The sequence below is a fragment of the Hyposmocoma kahamanoa genome, unplaced genomic scaffold, assembly GCF_003589595.1.
Source record: "Hyposmocoma kahamanoa isolate Upper Pololo Valley unplaced genomic scaffold, ASM358959v1 224, whole genome shotgun sequence".
Classification (NCBI taxonomy): domain Eukaryota; kingdom Metazoa; phylum Arthropoda; class Insecta; order Lepidoptera; family Cosmopterigidae; genus Hyposmocoma; species Hyposmocoma kahamanoa.
The window spans coordinates 12188456-12207827 of NW_020653743.1; positions in this window are offsets into that span (position 1 = coordinate 12188456).

Genomic DNA, 19372 nt, shown 5'->3' on the forward strand with positions numbered 1-19372 from the left:
AAAGATCTGGTGAGTCACCGTCACCTTTAGACATAAAGTTCATAAGTTCCAAAAATAGTTTCACCAGCATCTTTACGCTCCAAAATCGGAACGCAGTAATGCTGACATTACTGCTTGGCGGTACTGTGATGGCAGTACTTTCCTGGACGAACTTTTTCATAAGATTAGAATTAGTCTCGATAGAATTCAGTGTAATTATGAACTTTAAAATATTCGCTATCTTAGGATGCTTCACACGAGCATTACGTTGTGCGATCTGTTCGCGCGCCTCTTGTGTGTAGTGTCGTGTTATGTGTAGTTAGTGCAAGCACGCGTGCAGTGCTCGTGAGTGCAGCTCACATGCAGCGCTTTCGCGGCGCATTCGGCAGATCTGTACGCACCCTTATAACAAGCAATTGGATTTATACAGACCAACGAAATGTACGCAAAGCGATTGGGTCATATAAAACGTGACCATTATTTTTTTCCCTCGGAGCGGGGCGCCAGTAAATTAATTATTGTTTTAAAAATAAAACATATATTTATGATAGTTACGAAATGGTTAATGATTAAAAAAATTACACATACCCCTCAAAACCGGAATACAGTAATGTCGACATTACTGCTTGGCGGCAGAAACAGGTAAGATGGAAGTACTTCCTTGGACGAACTCTTTCACAAGGAGCTCTACTGTTACAAACTTAAACAATATTCCATTGAACGGACGGTGCATACAGCTTCTGCGTACTTGGATGACAAAAATTCGTGGTAGCGACCCGAGCTCTTGCAGGTAGTCTCGATGTATGATATTCGAAATAAATATTGTGAATGACAAATGTATACAAATGTATATTTACAAAGAGGAACCCGTACAGTTTCATTTTCATTCTTGCCAAATCTACCTTACGAATGAGCAGTAAAGTTCAATGTGACGATTTCAAGTCTAATTTCCTTACCTAGGAACTAAAGATTATTTGACACGGTGTTATATTGTATTTGCTACCGTATCTTCTATATCGGTTTATGATTTTCAATTATCCACCTTCTTCACTGATAAGTAGGTACGTATTACGATGATCCCAGTTCTTTACCTCCAGACGTCGTCAGGTACCCCTCGGGAAACTTTTATAATGCATAATTAAGGCAGAGAGCGAGGGGTGAAGTTATTTCGTAGAGGCTGCAGTCAAAAGTATAACCGAGTATCGTTCACAACTTTTGGAGTAGATATAGGGAGTCACGTTAGTCAGCATTTCATGGATTTATATCCATGTAATAAGATTGAATAAAATCAAAATTCTGTGACTGACTTTTTAAACCTAGTTGTCATTTCCTAAGATTAAAACTTACATTAAAAGCATTTTAATTGAAAAGTCATATCGTTCCCTTACTTTCTCGTATTTTAAAGCATAAAGTAACTGACATGCAAAAAATGCATTGTATATACAAATTTGCAGGCTGATTTCGCATGAGATTTTCTTCATATTCACAAACTGACTTTTACCGTTTCCTAAAGTAATTGTATCCAAATTCCCTTGATAAGAAATTTAAAATGAATAGAAATTTTTGCCGTCTCCTGAATAACCACTCCTTATAAGATACGTGTTTGAAAAAGTACAGCATCAATATTACATATTGTATTTTTTTATAAAAAAGTTCAAAAGTACGTGGAATTATTTCTATTTACCAAAATTTATTGAAATCGGTTACCGAAAGTGCACGAAACCGGATTCGTCCCCTAGTTTGTCACTCTTAGAAGTGCAATATTCTCTTCAAATTTAAATGGGACCAATACTGAGGTATCCTCTTTCACGTTCACACGTTTGTATAATCGCGTAACACACATACAGAAAAAATACAGTCGAATTGAGGACCTCCTCCATTTTTTTTGAAGACGATTAAAAATTGAAGACTAAGTGCCAGGATAAAGATGTATGGAAAGACTACATGGTTCTAAAATGTCTAATAATAATTATAAAAACAATAATATAATTATCTAAATTAAATAACTACGTTCAAATGCAATGCGAGTTTATGTTCAGCAGTGGACGTCTTCCGGCTGATATGATGATAATGAAGTTTATTTTGTATCATCCTTGTAAAACGCAAATAAGTGAATATGGATAATTAAAATAATTACTATTTATAATAATTTATTTAACCTATGGAATAAATGATTTTTTGCCTTTGACTAGTTTACTGTAAGTTGATATAATAAAAAAAGTTGACTGGGAAACTCCTACTAAGCAAAATAATTGCTTGTGCTAGGAGACTCGTTCTTTCAAGTTAGGGTTTTAAGTGACCAACAGCTAGTTAATTTATGAACTTACCACGACCAAATCGAGGACGCCCTAAAGAAAGGCCAGGTCAAAGCACCCTTAACCGACAAGCATGTATTTCAAGAATTGACGCGTGTTGATGAGGTGAAATATGTGTGTCAGGAACGAAGCAAGTTGAAAGCTGGTTACGTCACTATATCTATCATACTTCATGCTTCTAAACTCATATCAAGTCACGACCCCGATTCAGAACTCTTCGATATTTTAACCGAATTGTCCGACTGGTTCTCGAATCGAAGGGCGCTTTCCGAGTTATTCAGAACATTCCGAGTCAAACGTTTGATTGGGATTCAGATACGATATCGTTATGCAACAGCGTTTACGGCCGAATAGATTATAAGATAATCTCAATACAGAGTCCTAAAAAAAACCGACCTCAAAAGTACGTGGAATTACATATAATTACCAAGTTTTATTAAAATCGGTTACCGGAAAGTGCGCAAACCCTGATTCATCTCCTAGTTCGCCACTATACGGGACTTGCCACAGGTGATAATAAAAATCGGTTCTCACTACTCAAAGTATATTGAGAGACAAAAACGCCTTGAATTGGAGATTAGCAAAATCAACCATTAAAATAGTTGCTGCTTATAATAAAATTTAGGCGCTATTGATAAAAATGAATCTTCATGCGTAAACAGCTACCCTTGAAGGTGGATGATTTTCTTCAAAATTAAATGGGACCACTATGGAAGTACCCTGTTTCCAACAAAAAAATAATCATGAAAATCGGTTCACAAATACTGGAGTTATCGCGTAACATACATACAAAAAAAACGTAGTCGAGTTGAGAATCTCCTCCTTTTTTTGAAGTCGCTTAAAAATATAAGGATATATATATATTTATATTCAGGACTTTAAAGGCCTAAAATATAGGAATGTCCGAACCGGAACACAGTAATGCTCATATTACTGCTTGACAGTAGAAATAATTATAGTGGCATTATTTCCCTGGATGAATTCTTTCATAAGGAACTCTACTGCTACTAAAAAGTTACTTTGGTTAGGAAGTAAAGTTACAAGAAATGTAACATGAATGTTATACGAACGAAGGGGAAATCAAAATATGTAAATTAAGTCGATAACATGGCATTATTGTATAATACAATGTGATCTGATTCCATATGATTGTCATTTATCACTTTTCGTGTAAGAGCTAGTGCTAAATGCTGAAAAAACCTCCGCTCCTCTCTTCCTCGTCTTCTGAACTTTTTTACAGTCGCGTGAAAATAATATACCACCTTTTATTTAGGGGTCTTGAAAGATTGATTATTCGCATTTCGCTTTCCACAGTTTTTCCAGTGTTTTGCATTAAAATAAATTAATAAAATTGAACAATATGCAGACTTTATTGAAAATAGAAGATTTTCATATTAAATTTTTGCTTTGTAAACAATAGGACGTTCGGTAATTTTCATTCGATAACTGTGTTCTGAATAATGTTTGTAGCCTTTGCCGGTGTCGTTAAGTACGGGTACTCTTACGGGTGCGACGTCATTTCGGTTCGGTTTCGAATACGACAGTATGACGTTCGATTCGGGTGTTGTGAAAAAAAATCGATAAGAAATCGTACTATATCAAATCTAATCGGTCTACAATTGAGTTATCGTAAGCTTCTGAATCGACGCCCTGGTGGGTGAAGAGGAACACCGAGTGAAGAGGGACTTGCAGCGTTAACTCATAGTCTACAGAGTTTAGCAATATCGTATCTCAGTCGATAAAACAGAAAAACAAATTAGTTTAAACGTTTTTAAAGAGATGTCGCTACTGTGTTCCAAATCCAAAAGAATTTCAAAAAAAAATTTGACAGTTGAGAACACGAACTTTGTCTTTATAAGAAATTTTAGTAACAAGAGCTTCCTTTAAAGAGTTCGTCCAGGGAAGTACAGTCACGTTACCTATGTCAACCGCCTAGCAGTAATGTGAGCATTACTGCGTTCTCGTTTCGAAGGGTGCTGGTGAAATTGCAGGCATATGAGACTTATTTTGTAATGAATAGGTGATATTCCCCGACAATGGCACCTTCGCCCGAGGTTAAGGACATTATTATTATTGTTATTTGAAGAACTATAATGGATATAATACACTGTAATGGATGGTGATAGAACTATTGAATGCTAATCAGGTTTCGAAATTATCAAAATATTTTCTTTGATAATTATCCGAAATATATCCGATAATTATCCATTCTCATCCATAGTTTAGACTTTTTGAAGTTTGGGATGTGGGTTACATTTTTCTGTATCTAATGGAGCAATAAACATGTTTGACGTAACTCTACTTGTGCCATCCTTCCACGAGGGGTGCGAATTTTCACACGTTTGGATACGTCTGATACAAACACATGGTACAACACTACATAGTAGCTTTTTGTCACTCCAATTAATTTTGTAAATAACGAGATAGTTATCGTGTGACTTGAAACCCTGATGTTAATTGTTATTAATAAAGAACATTTAGTTTTTTTTAAATATAAACTGTTCTCAAATGACGTACATTGTTAGACGTAGCATCATGTTGTTCCAATTAATTTTATAAAAATTATCAAGATGGTCGTATCGTGATAATTATCGATGATAATTAATGAAGACAATTATTATTATTTTATTGCTTTTAACTACATACATATCGAAAAATCGCAAATTACGACCACCAGCATAAAGATAAACTGTTTTTCTTTTTAGAACAAATTTCTTATCTGTGTGTAAAATTTCGAACGTCTCTGAAAAACAAACCAATTTGATTCGACCTCAATTCTAATATAAGTCGAGATGAAGTTTCATTCGAAATGAAATGTCAATAGCAAACAATTTTGGCTAATTTCACACGTCACTTGATATCGAACGATATGATAGTTGGGGCCGACTCCTAGTTTGTCTATGAATTAAAAAAAAACTACGGTTGCGTGACATGCGTGAGAAAAGTTTTAATTTGCCGCAATTTCGCCAGTCGTAACATGCGGTTCCTGAACACATCACAGAGAGCTTATAATATGTGTGTAGATAAAGCAGTGTATGTAACTGTACATAATTAGGCATTAAAACACTCGTGTGATGTTTTTATGAAACCCACACTCGTGCTTTAATGCCTTTCATTATGTAACAGTAACATAACCTACTATTTTTTAATAGAAACCATTCTCATGAGATGTTATAATCAAATAAAAAACATAAACAGTTTAATTATCATAAGCTTGAATGTAATTGTAATTGAAAAGCATTTAACCGAAATTACAACTATCATCCACGTCTTATGAAGCTCTAGACTATCGACCACTCAGAAACCCTTTTCTACTCGTTAATAATACTTACACACACATGGGCGCCCCTTAGCAAAAACACCCCTAGTGCCTTGGGGCAATTCTTCAAAGGGTGAAAAAACCCACCCCCCGAGGTGGGGACGGCCCGCCTTAGCAATTCTTAGGGGTGAAAAAAGGGGTGGATACTTAGCAACCGACAAGAATGGGGATTGATTTTTGTTGGTTAGTTTTTGAATGTAAGTGGTACGAATTTCATAATGAATTCTTTTAACAATTAGTGTAGTTTTTTAACTGAATAATTAATTTTAATAGTGGTTGTGTAAGTTCTTTTTTGTAAGTTGTGTAAGTTGTTTAATATTAACGACCTTCATGGTTCCAAAAGTTTGCAATATCGGCCCCGGTAAAGGAGGTCTCGGTTCACTTATCGGGTGGACCAATACGAACCAAAACGAACTTTTCTAAAAGTGGTTTTGGTCTTGGTGCTCTGGGGAGTTCTTCCGTTGCTCTGGTACTCATAGCTCTTGAAACGCCCTAATTTGAGACCACATTTTTTATCATCAAGTGACGGGACGAACAAGTCGTGCATCTGGTGGTAAGCGACACACAGTTGTAGTACCACTGAGACGTTTAAATTGCAAATGATCACTGCGTTCATCACTCTGAGACATTACTTGATAAGTGCCATGTGTCTGCAATTTCACCAGCACGTTTACCCTTCAAAACCAGTACGCAGTGGGCATTACTTCTTGGCGGCAAAAATAGGTAAGGTGATAGTACCTCTCTGGACTAACTCTTTCATAAAGCTCTACAGCTGTGTGGTAATAGTGTGGTTTTTCGAATTTATATTCATTAATATAATAGTTAGAGACTTTTTTCTACTTCTTCTTCAAGTGCCTCTCCATTATGGAAGGTTGGCAGTCAGTTTTCTATATCTTTCTTTGTCCAGAGCTAGCCTGAACAGTTGTTCCACGGTCTTGTTGCCGGCCCACTCCCTGACGTTATGAAGCCATGACATGTTCCTTCTTCCAACCTTCCGCTTTCTAGCTTTGGAACTTTTTTATGAATTTAAAAGTAACTAAGTAGCAGTTATTGAGGCGATCTTACGGTGAGGCCAGTGTCCAGTTGAAATGGTGATGAAAATGAAAAAGCAGCGGTGACGTGTCCATTAGACATGATCGGCGTGCTCGTTAAACTTAATTTCCTACTTAGTAGTAGGTATTGAATGGAGAAAATCTTGCATAGCTGCATAACTTCTTCTTCTTATATTTTTGCTTACAAATATTGTCTACATAAAGTACCTCGTAGGTTCTGACTGAAAATCAGTGAAATGTTTTTATTTTTCCTTTCATATTTAACCCTGTGTTGCGGGTGCTATGGAGACTGTGACAACCACAAATTACACCCAAACTCATGAGTGAAATACATTAAGTTCGTACAAATATTTCTCCCGGCCCGGAAATCCAACCGGGGACCTCTGCGTTGCAGACCAGCATGGTAACCGTTTGGTCATGGATGCAGTTTTAAACTATCAATCTGACTTCTTCAAATACCCACCCTTCGCCTCTGTGAAGTCTTTATTAATTAATTCCTTACACCTATGTTAAAATTTATTGTTGAACAATTTACCACTTTGTTCTTTCCAAACAAAAAAACAACCAACATGACAAAAACTAAAACACGCCTGCCCGTAACAAAAACTTTGCAACGAAACAAAACTGTGCGAAATACATTATTCTGGCAAAATTTTTCGGCGGCCATAAAGTATTATTTTATCCCACTATCTAATTTTACCCTCATCGCGCGAAAGGTCCGAAAAACCCAACCCACTATGCCACTACACTCACACGAATAAAAATCACCCTACTATTTGCACGACCAAAAAATTATGACCTCTGACAAATCTATTCTCATTTGCGTTGAAACTGTTAAAAAAATAAAGTTGCTATATATTAAGTCTGCGATTATCGTTCTCAAATATGTATTTTTTATACAAGAATAGAAGTGAGATTGGTCGATGGGAAATCTATTCTTCTTAGGTATATAGAATAATAACATAAACAAAATTCAAATCAAAAATAAATATTTACAGTGGACTAAGATTTCCAACCAAAACTGCCCTTGTTAGCAAAATTGGTACTTGACATTTTTTCAAAAATTAAACCGTCAGAGTTCATTACAAAATGGTGTTTAAGAATATTCGAGCGAAACGTACACAGACAAAAAACCTTAACTAGTACCCCCTTTTCTGCTAGGGGGGTGGGAGGGGGCCCTCATATCCTTGCAGAAATTTTGTTTACTTCTCTCTCTGTAAGGAACCGGAGATCCGGGAAGCGAACGTTTGAAATAGGAACTCGCCGCGAATTGCTTTTGCGTTCTAAATTTAAAATCTTGTCACTTGTTTTCGCTCATTTTTTTTATATGCAACTTGTTTCACTTAAATTGTTCGTGTAATAATAAATATTTACCACACTTGGAGGCGTTGTTGTAGTTATGTAACTGTGGTTCTACATCGTCCTTCACATGCAAAAGTGTAAAGAAATAGCATTTACTTACGTAAATTCAAGATGGTGTCCAGAGTCTCAGACTAATAAAAATATTACAGCGAAACAGCAATCGCTCTATTTATATAAAGTTTTGGTTTAAAAGATTAAAATAGTTTTATTTATTATGAAATAGTTTAAAACTAAGGCGTAAGTCAATTTAACGGGTGCCAATCGCTCTGGCAGGCGTAATATGAAAACTCGTGCCTCGAATACGAACACCGCCAATTCAAATTTAAACGTAGAACACCGCGTTCCAAGTTTCCGAATTTGAAAATTAAAGCGACTTGTCGAGAATTTGAGAATTAAATACGATTTGACGGAGTGTGTTCAACTTTTGAATTGAAAAATAAAATTATTGAAATGAACGTGTATTTGATATTAATATAAGAATATCCATAAAGCTGAGACAACCCATAATTCACTCCTTTGGAGTAAAAAGGCCACATCTCCAAAATGACAACTTTTCAGGAGATAATATAAAGATTCTACGAACGAATCTAGTTGTCAGTTTTTGTATGCTTGAATACAAGAGTTATAACATTTCACATGTCCTACATAATTTTTTGTGTAGTTTGTATTTTTATGACTTTCATATGATAAAAGTGCTTTTAACGTATGATCACATGTGGCATTAATATACCAATACCAATTCGTGTCTGTATTTTTTATTTGAAGAATAATTGGATGTGGCAGTTGATAGCCTTGTCTATACCATCGGATAAAAGGTCAAACTAAAGATTCTTAACCTGTATTTTAAGTAGCAGGTCCAACGCGTCCAGGTGAACACGGACCGTGGCTTAGGGCACTACTGGAGATTTCCAGACATACTTAAGTAAAGAATCGAGAGTAGCGTTACACTAAAGTCTTTTCTTCGTACAAACGTACTACCTCAGCTCTGTTACTAAGTGATATTAGACTTACATACTAAGAAAATTCTGCGCCTTTACCATGAGTTTGCAGTGACATCGCTCATTGTTATCACTATACACTACCAAAAATTTTTCACAATTTTGTATGGCATAGTGTAATAGATTATCCATGAAGTCCGTAGCCATTCCGTAGCTAATTTTAAACAAAAAATTATCTTTCTTTATAAATGTTACATTATCTGTGGTTATTTAAAAAATAATATTTAGGCGCGCATTTTTAGAATAGGTGGGAAAGTTTTAAGTTTATTATTCTTAGGAAACGCTCAGAACTGGTGAATCGTAGAGCTGTCGTGATTTATCGTTATAATGTCAAACCACACACATCTTTACACGACCGTCAAGAGTTGTAGTTAGGTAAAGATGTGTTACCTCAACCACTGTATGCCCTACAGCCCCTTCAGATATTCACTTGTTTCGGTCTTTACATTTTTTCTATGAACATAACTTTGATAAGGACAATACCATCAAAAGCCACCTAGGGCTGTATTTTATAAGTAAAGACAGAATTTTTTATCAAAACGGAAGTTGTTTAAATCGCTTATTTGGTGCTACACTGACGCAATGGTACTTCTTGTAATGTTACAGGAAATATATATGAACTGATTTTTTAATTTTATTTCAAATTTATAACGTAGTAAAACTTTGTATTTTTACAATATAAGTATGTAACTTTAAAATTATTACTGATTTTTCTTTAAACGTAAACACTTATTATGTTACAAATGCGTATACTTAATTAAATTTTTCCAAAATTACAATTACGTCAATGTTGCGTTTAATGTTTTTGTTGACGTATGTACTAATGTTACCGCTTTTTAGCGGTTATAAAAAGCAGTCACATTTAGCAAATTTTGTAAACTCATGGTAGAGGCCAAGTTATAATTGTCTCTAAAACTTTATTAATTATTTAAATATTTTTTAGAGAAATACTCAAAAGGATTCCAATTACACACGAACTCTGAAGACGAAAACTAAAGCAATACTTCCAGAGTTATATATAGGGTGTTCCGACGCACCTGCTACGAAATTTTCATGCGCCGAACTTGGCCGTAATTAACAAAATACATTCACAACTTGTAACTAGATTTAAATAGTAACGCCGCTGCGAGCGCGCTAATGATGGGACAGTTATCGATAAAATTCTAACGACTTTGTCGATAATATTTAAAAACTTTAGTCGTTTATTAGCAGCAATAGTGTTTGAAGGGCAGAACTGCAGGTCAAAGAAATGTTTTTTTTTTTTCAAATTCAAATTCAAATTCTTTATTGCGTATCATGTTGTACAAACGTAGTTGTTAAAATTAATGTTGTGATGAACCAAAACATGAACCCTGCAAGGGCACTGCAATCTTAAAATTATATTAATTTATTAACAAGCAAATAATTTTATAACATTGATCCTTATAGAATTGAAATAAAATTTAAATTACAAAATAATTAAATACAATAAAATTTGGCAAATTTGACAAATTAAATAAGTTATAAAATTAAAATTAAATTAGGTATACGAAAATTGATTAAATTATGTTAAATAATAAACTTTAAATAAAATTTGGAAAAAAAAGGATCACAATCGTCAACACAGATAAAATAATAATCTACATTAATTATTTAAATATTCCTGAAACGAATAGAAACATTTTTTAATGAGGTACTCTTTTAACGTTTTTTTAAATTTGATTGCATTTCCTTCTTCTTTAATATTATTGGGTAAATTATTATAAATTTTCACCAACATGAACATGTTTGTGCGATATTATATAAGTAACGTAATAAATAATTTCAGTGCCATTTTGCCCCGGGCGATTCCGCTTTCCCACCGTATATCTGGGCATGTTGCCTTTTTGTCGGTTAGAAGGTTCATAAAATAAAAATAACTAATTAGCACCGAAATAATTTACAGATTCAGGCGGTCCATATGAATAAAAATGGAACTAAATTAATTTACTACTGCTCGCACGCAATAGTAATTATAAAATAATATAAATAAAAACCATTTATTTCATAAGAAATTAATTATTAATAATTATATATAATTATATATTATTAATTAATTAATAAGAAAATGCACAAATCATCACTTATTTTGACTGGTAGTGATCTTTATCCAAAACTTTAAAATTGTATAGTCAAAACGATGGATAAACATCTTCAGGATGCCATTGCCAATGTCACGTACTCTCTTTAGCAGAAACGACACCTTTTTCGCCTAATAGTATAAAAGTCGTCTGTATGCGCTTCGGCAAACGTGTCGGACGCATTGCAATGACGTGGCAGTCCCAACAGCATCCTGAAGATGTTATTGTACTGTACTCTTATTGAGTTATATATATACTGTTGTGTATATCTAACCCATAGGCCACTCGAGTACATTGACTGACAAAAAGCTTTAAATAGCGTAGCTTTCACCTCTTTTGTACAACGAATGAATCTGCAATGGTTAAAGGTGCGAAAATTGAGTATATGAAAAAAAGATTCAACACAAGTGCAGCTATTTTGCACGATTTAACCATCTCTCGGTTCGTGGAGTAGGAAATCAATTTACTTGCAATTTTATTAGTATAGTATGTATAGTATGTAATATAGCATCTATTTAATATGGCACAAAAACATATTAAATAGACTCCTTTGATTAAAATAGTTAATTTTACACAAGGTTTCATATTATAGTAATATTTCGATACCTCCAATGAACACAAGGCCAACTTAGTTTTTAAACCTATGCTTTTTTCACAAGATTCGGAGAACGCAATACTAATAAATAAATATGTTTGTTTACAAAAATAACAAACTGACAAAAAATAAAGATAGCATTGTCTTCATTGAAGGCATCGATTTAATGGTCAATTTTTCATTAAGACAAATACATTTACTTTAATAACAAGAAAATCTTACTTAATTTAAATCGTCTGTCATAAACAATAATACTGTGTAATATTGTTTAATTACATGTACGTTTAGCATATACAAAGACACTTATAAAAGTGTAATTATATCGAGATAAATATATCATGTCCCATCACTGATCTTCGTACAAAGAGACACTAAGAAATTATGTATTCCCCTTAGCGTAGTTTCGGCACAACTTTATTGAATTTGTTCCGAGGTGTTCTCAGATGCAGCACTTTTGTCTCACAATCGTGATTTGAATACCTACGTAACTTTTGAGACGCCATCTTGAATTGCAACCGAATTTAGAATTTTCGAATTGTGTAACGTAATTTGAGTATCTAGTGTGTGTCTAGGTGTTACAAATAGTTAAAACTATAATACTCTCATATTAATGGTGAGGGCTAACTGTATAATTTTACGTTTTTGGGGTGGTATTCGCAATCAGTACCTCTCCAGTCCCGTGCAATATTTGTATATAAACTTGTTATTGTTTTTGTGGCCGCTAGAGACGCTGTTGATGACGATGTTTGTAATACCTTTTTTTAATTGCCAGTTCTTTTGCTTCAAAGTTGTTCATATCACCAGGCATCGTCTCTCAAATATCGTCGTTCAGAACATTAATAAAGTTATCTTACGATACTAGCAGACCTGTGGCAGTGTCCCTAAGATCGTTGCGATTTAAAGCTCTGAGTGGCACTGCAACTGTTATTGATAGACGGTAGTTCGTCTCGTCACTTGGTGTTATAAAAAAAATCTAAGTGTTCGTCATCTTTTTTATTATCTTTGTTATTAGTAATAATTTTAAAAGTTTTTTTTTATTATTTCTATAGTAAAAAATACACGATAAAAGCGATTCTAATTGTTGTATCTTTAATAGTTAATTTCCATAGTTACTTGTATCGAGATAACAGTTTCTTGGGGGTTGTTCATAAATCACGCGATACGGCGCCGCGTAATTGCTGCGCTGTTGAATTTTCTCTTTGTATTCGCGTTTTATGTAACTATTATATATGTACTAGTTATGTTTTTGTGTAACTATTTGTATAATAGTGACGTACTAGTCGATTTTATTACGTCATGTACATTGTTGAATTACTTATTATCATGTCGATCGATAGGTATGTTATCGCGGTTCAGAATTTAGCCACGCGGACCACACTAGTGACCACAATGCTGAATTGTGCAAGCGACATTTCGCCATTTCTCAAATTCGTATCTTAAAAACGTAACTGAAATGCAAAAAATGCATTGTATATGCATATTTGCAGGATGATTTAACATCAAATTTCCTTCGTATTCCTATACTTGATTGACTAGCAGAAGAGCTCCTTGTGAAAGAGTTCGTCCAGGGAAGTACTGCCACCTTATGTATTTCTGCCGCCAAGCAGTAATAACAGCATTAACGTGTTTTGGTTTTAAAGAAAAACTATAGATACATGGGACTTGTCAAATGGGGGACAGGCGCATTGGCAGTATCTTTCAAATCTTTGCAATTTAAACACAACAACAACTTTACAAAAACGATTGGTGCGTCCTGTCACCTGTTATAAACAAATACAAGCATCCTTGTGGGAATCAAACCTTGGAACTCCTATAAAGAAGCGTTATTAGAACATGTAATCATTACTTTGAAATGTTTCAATAAAATTAGATTTAGGTACTTAGCAAGTTGCTCAAGAATCACACAACATAACCGAAAAGTTCTTGTTGAAAGAAAATTACGAAACTCTGTATTGGGACTTGCGTCTCATGGTGACGGGCGCAGTGGCAAGGCCTCAAATCTTTGCGATTTATAGAGCAGAATGGCACTACAACTGTTGTGGACACGAGAGTAGCTTACCATCAGGCGCACGACTTGTTCGTACAGTCACTTGCTATTATAAAAGAAACACTGGCTTTTACCTATTCTTAAAATTGACACCCTTGATAACAAATTTAACACTCTTTATAAGATATGTGTTAAGGGAAGTAAGGCCTCGATTTGCCATCGTGGTACTGCTGCCGACTGTTGCCATGGTATTCCAGATGTACTGCGAGTACGATTCGTATTTTTTTATAATATCACGTTATTTCCAAATGAGCTCACGCCCGCTTGCCTAAAATTTTCCATGTATTACCAAAAGATTGTCCCAGACAGCGCGCATACCCCACCACTTAAAAACTTATATTCTAAAGTGTTTTTTGTTGTGTTTTGGCTTTACCTAGGAAAATGGTCACGCCTCGCCTCTGATAGCTACTGCTTATTATTGGTATTCTATCTATAATTATTAAACAAAACCCACTTTTTGGACCTTAAAACGAAAACCAGTGTTTTCGGATCCTTTTTTTTACCTAAAAAAACCAGTTTGTCACATTTTATAATAAAAATCAAGAAGCCCTTTACAGATAACGCTGGACACTGGTCAATCTATTGTTTGGTATTGGTAAAGAAATATAATCCTAATCCTAAAGAAATAAGAGTGTAGTGACAGTATTTTTCTTTATTATTTTGACCGTTGTAAGATAGAATGGACATTAAGAAACATTGCTTAAGAAAAAAAAAACCGGTTTTTACCATCACAAAAGACTCAAAAATGTATGGACAGCGGTCATTCCGTGAGAAATTGGTTAAGACGCATTTTTAAAGGATGTTTTTGTAAAACTCGTTTATTGTTAAGAGAATAAGAAGGCGAAAGTACCTAATAGATGAAAAGATATCAGATCAGATTATTTTTTTAAAAAGTATTTTAAAGGTTAACCTAATAAAAAATATAAAGAAATATTACAGTTATATTACAGGTTTTTGATGACCTCGTTGCACTAAGGGTTTTCACTCTGAGCTTTGGATGCGACGGTCTTCGTTGTGAAAATGTTCGTCCAGGGAAGTCTGCCACCTTACCTATTTCTGCCGCCAAGCAGCATTACTGCGTTCCGGTTTTGAAGGGTAAGGGAGCTTCTGAAATTACAGGCACATGGGACTTGTCAACTTATGTCTCAAGGTGGGAGTGCCCCAAAGATCTGTGCTAAGCTAAAGCTCTGAGCATCTCTGCAACTGTTATGGACAGGCGTGTCGCTTTCCACCAGTATCATTAAGTATCATTAAAAAAAAAACAATTTGGGTAATAAACCTTTCTAAATTGGTTCTGGTTTGGATGTGCCTCTGAGTGAATTTCGTTATTCTGGTACTCATACTACAGGAAATTCCCTAGTTTGAGTCCACTGCCTCAGTGGCGGAACGGTTGCCATGGCGGATTGCCACGCAGAGGTACCGGGTTCGATTTTCGTACCGGGAGAAATATTTGTGTGGCCTACATTTATTTCTCTCGTGAGTTTGGTTGTAATTTGTGGTTGTTTATGTGCGTGTCCATGGCACCCGCGATACAGGGTTTCCCTGGTGTGTGTGTGTCTCTCTCCTCTCTCTCTCTTTCTCTGTGTGTGTGTGCAATTGACGTGGTTGTCTGGCACATGATTATTATTAGTTTGTTATTGTAGCTCCCAAAAAATACGTTAAGCTCCAGAATTTGAAATTGCATTAAAAAACATCAAAAATTAATACCACCCACCCATGGGGAACCAAAACATTTATCCCGAAAAGGCCCTTTAAAAACTTTCCGAAGGCAATTCTCACAAATTTAACTGTCGAAAACTAAAACTATCCGGTCCCGAACGGCTAAAAAAGGTCGGCCTAACCAAACACAGACCCTTATGAAATACCCTGCGAGAAAACCGGCTAAAAACGGGCCAAAAAGGCAGTAAAACTAAAGGAATTAGGCAGCGCACAACTACTTTTCGAAACACTTTTGAAGCCCCCCTCCCCGCACTAAAATATATGAATCCCAATTTATATTTTCCAACCCGGGTTTTAACGGGGCTGGATTTGGAGAATATGTTTTTTAAAATTATTTATCCTCTCAAGACCCAGCAAACAAAAAAGTGTTGTGAGAAAAGCGCTAAACGCCCAATATATTAGAATGTACTAAATATATGCCTAACGTGACCTTTCCCTCAGATCTGGACGCCTGTAAATTTATTATAGTGAGTAAACATGAAATGATTAAAAAAACTAAAAATAGTATTTTGTGCAATCGTTGCATAATGAGGGTTCTTAAAGGTGAGTACCGTGTTTAGGCCATGAGGCTTTGCCGAGTGGCCTAAATAATAGGTACGAGATTTTAAGACTTAACTCTGTAATGATTGCATACAATACTATTTTCTACGAGTAAATATAATAATGACAACAAACCATTGACTTACAATTATATGGACGTCGGGTCCGCGCTAAAAAGTGTCCGAACTTATAGGGCGTTAAAATCGTATACAGAGCGTCATTCACGCTTTAGTCTCCGTTTGTTCGACTGACAGCGAAGCAAGCAAAATTAGACAGTACTGCGATGACATTACAATTTAAATTCAACGTTTTAGCTTTTTCATATTCCTTTACATGTCACTACGTTTAAATAGGTTGACTTGGGACATTTTTTTCGTGGTTTTTGTATTAGACCCGTCGTCCATTTATTTGTAAGTCAATGCAACAAACGCAATTTTTTTAAATAAATTTTAACCCAAGCAATAGGCAATGGTTCCAGCGTACAACCTCTTCATATGTTTAGACGAAAGCCAAACAAACACTACAAAACAAAAAACCAAAGAGATAGAATATAACTGGCTAAGTACCGAATATATGTTTTAAATTTTTATTGAATTGATATTCAATTATTTTTTGTGAAATTACTCCACTACTAGTTTGTTATAATGGCTTGGCTTATTGGTATAGCGTCTGCCACGCTACGACTAAAAAGTCTTTGAAAAAACCAGATACAAAGATACAATGCAAGCACATACAAAAATTCGTGAGGTCCGCTGGTTCGTTCCGTGGTTTAGTTGGTATAGCGTCTGCCACGGTAAGGTAGAAGACGTCGGTTCGAATCCGGTCGGATCGAAGGAATTTTTCTGAGTGTTCGATCTTTGTATTAATAATAATACCGAATATACATATATTCACCAAAATTTTTTTTATAAAGTTTTATGGACCTTCTTGCAACCGCAAGGCTTTTAGGCCAATTTAACCAATCAGGGGGCCTTCCAGGGGAGCAATCCTATATAAGCCTGTAAGTTGGATTGCCTGTCAAATTCGTACTATGACCTCACAAAAACAATTCATTGTCTATGCAGTTTACGTTCCCCATTCGATTTCCGTTCACCTTTTCTTTTATGGCAAAATTGTGTCATGACGTGCCATTTGCTTGGTCTCATCTGTAAAAATATGCAGTTCAAAAAAAGTTACTCCGTGACTAACTTATTTTAGTTTTTGTTACATTTTTAAGAAATTGCATTTAAGTTTTATTATATTTTTAGTTTCATAATTATTGATTATCTTTATAGGCGATATAGCTAATTGTCAATAAACAAAGTTGCCAATCTTTAAAGTATTGTTAATAAATTACTGGCATGAATGTTATTGTAATTTTTAAACGGAATTTTAATCATTTTAATAATTTTATTTACCGAAAATCGTAAAATAACTTTTAAATAGTGCCAAATTTGACTTAATTGCAATTAATGAAAATGTACGAATACAAGATATGTTCCAATCATGTTATAAAATTATAAACTCACCTTATTAAAAAAAAACAATTATTCTCATTTTGAACAGAATCGGTTAATAGTGCTTGAACGCTCCCAGGATAGTACATCTGTCTATTTCTTTCACATGATTTAGTATGTAGTTCCATCTTGCTCTTGTTAGATGTTAGCTAGCCAGCCAGAGACAATAATTAACTTTTAAAAAGTAAAACTCATCATCCAGGCATGCCATTCCCGTTCAACTTAGTGTAGGTTATGATACGAATTTAAGCAATTCAGTTTATCACGTCAAGTGGAAGTGGAACTTGGCTGGCCGCATATAAGCTCCTAGTAGGCCTCCAGGAAGCAGTGTGGCGTATGAATAGTGTCCTAGTTGATATTTTAATTAGCAAAAATACGACGTTTCTTTTTGAAACTCATTATAGTTCTGTGTACAGAAGTTTAATGAAATTTTTTAGCTCAGTGGCGAGTACCATAGACAATAGAATTTTCGTGGTATGGTTTATGAAATTATAATTGACAGGTAAAAGTACAGGAGTAGAAAAAAGAAGTAGAAATGTGTAATGATCAAAAATTTGAAATTAACACCTTTTATAGTCTGATGGGTTGGCTTTAGGTATATATTTTTGGATGAGCAAATTTGCTTTAATATTTGGTTAAAGTTTTAATACGTTCCACCGATTTATTCCCGCCAAAAACAATGCACTTACAACAAAACGCGACACGGCTTACTTATTTATACTTAAATAGGAGCTATAAAATTCACATTATACATAATTTGTTTCATGTGATTCATTGACTTACAATTATGTGGACGTCGGGTCCGCGCTAACAAGTGTCCGAACTTATAGGGCGTTAAAATCGTATACAGAGCGTCATTCACGCTTTAGTCTTCGTTTGTTCGACTGACAGCGAAGCAAGCAAAATTAGACAGTACTGCGATGACATTACAATTTAAATTCAACGTTTTAGCTTTTTCATATTCCTTTACATGTCACTACGTTTAAATAGGTTGACTTGGGACATTTTTTTTCGTGGTTTTTGTATTAGACCCGTCGTCCATTTATTTGTAAGTCAATGATGTGATTGGTATAATTTTTATGACTTTCATGCGAAAAAGCACCGATTTACACAAATCATAAAATGTGTGGTCTATATTAACAAACACCCAAATACGTATTTGATGTCAAGTTGTTTAAGTTATTATTTTTCTAGGTAAACCCTAAGTTCGCGCCTGTTCTTCTAACTAATGAAAGCCTCTTTAGTCCGCTGACTCCTCCATCGAATACGTTTCCATACTAATTCTATTTGTGTAGCAGGGACCATTTTACGGAAACCGTCGCGTTTGCGTTATCATTTAGTGACTCGATATTCGAATGCGGTAATGCCTTTGTCAGCATCGTACAATACGAAAGCTAAGATAGTAAAAAAAAACTTAAATATTTTAGTACTCTGCGCGTAGATATTTTTCCGAAATGTTTTATACCTAATTCAAGTCGAAGTCCTAAACAACTACACTACATTTAAAGTACTTATACTTAAAGATCAGAAAAGAAATACAATAGTGTAGAATATAAAAATACTTTTGCAAAGCTATTTGTGCCTATGTACTATCAGCATAGTTGACCCTTGACCACTTTAAGCGTTATTTTTCGTGCAGACAATGGTGGTTAGTAGCGGCCACCTGCCCGTAGCTTGTCCTTATCCACCGTCAGTCGGTTAACGTCTGAAATACACATTTTATGAGTATTCTCATTTTTCAAGCATTCCCATTGCAAAGTTTATAAACGCAGTTTATGAGTTATTTAATAGGTTATATGCATTGACTTACAATTATATGGACGTCGGGTCCGCGCTAAAAAGTGTCCGAAC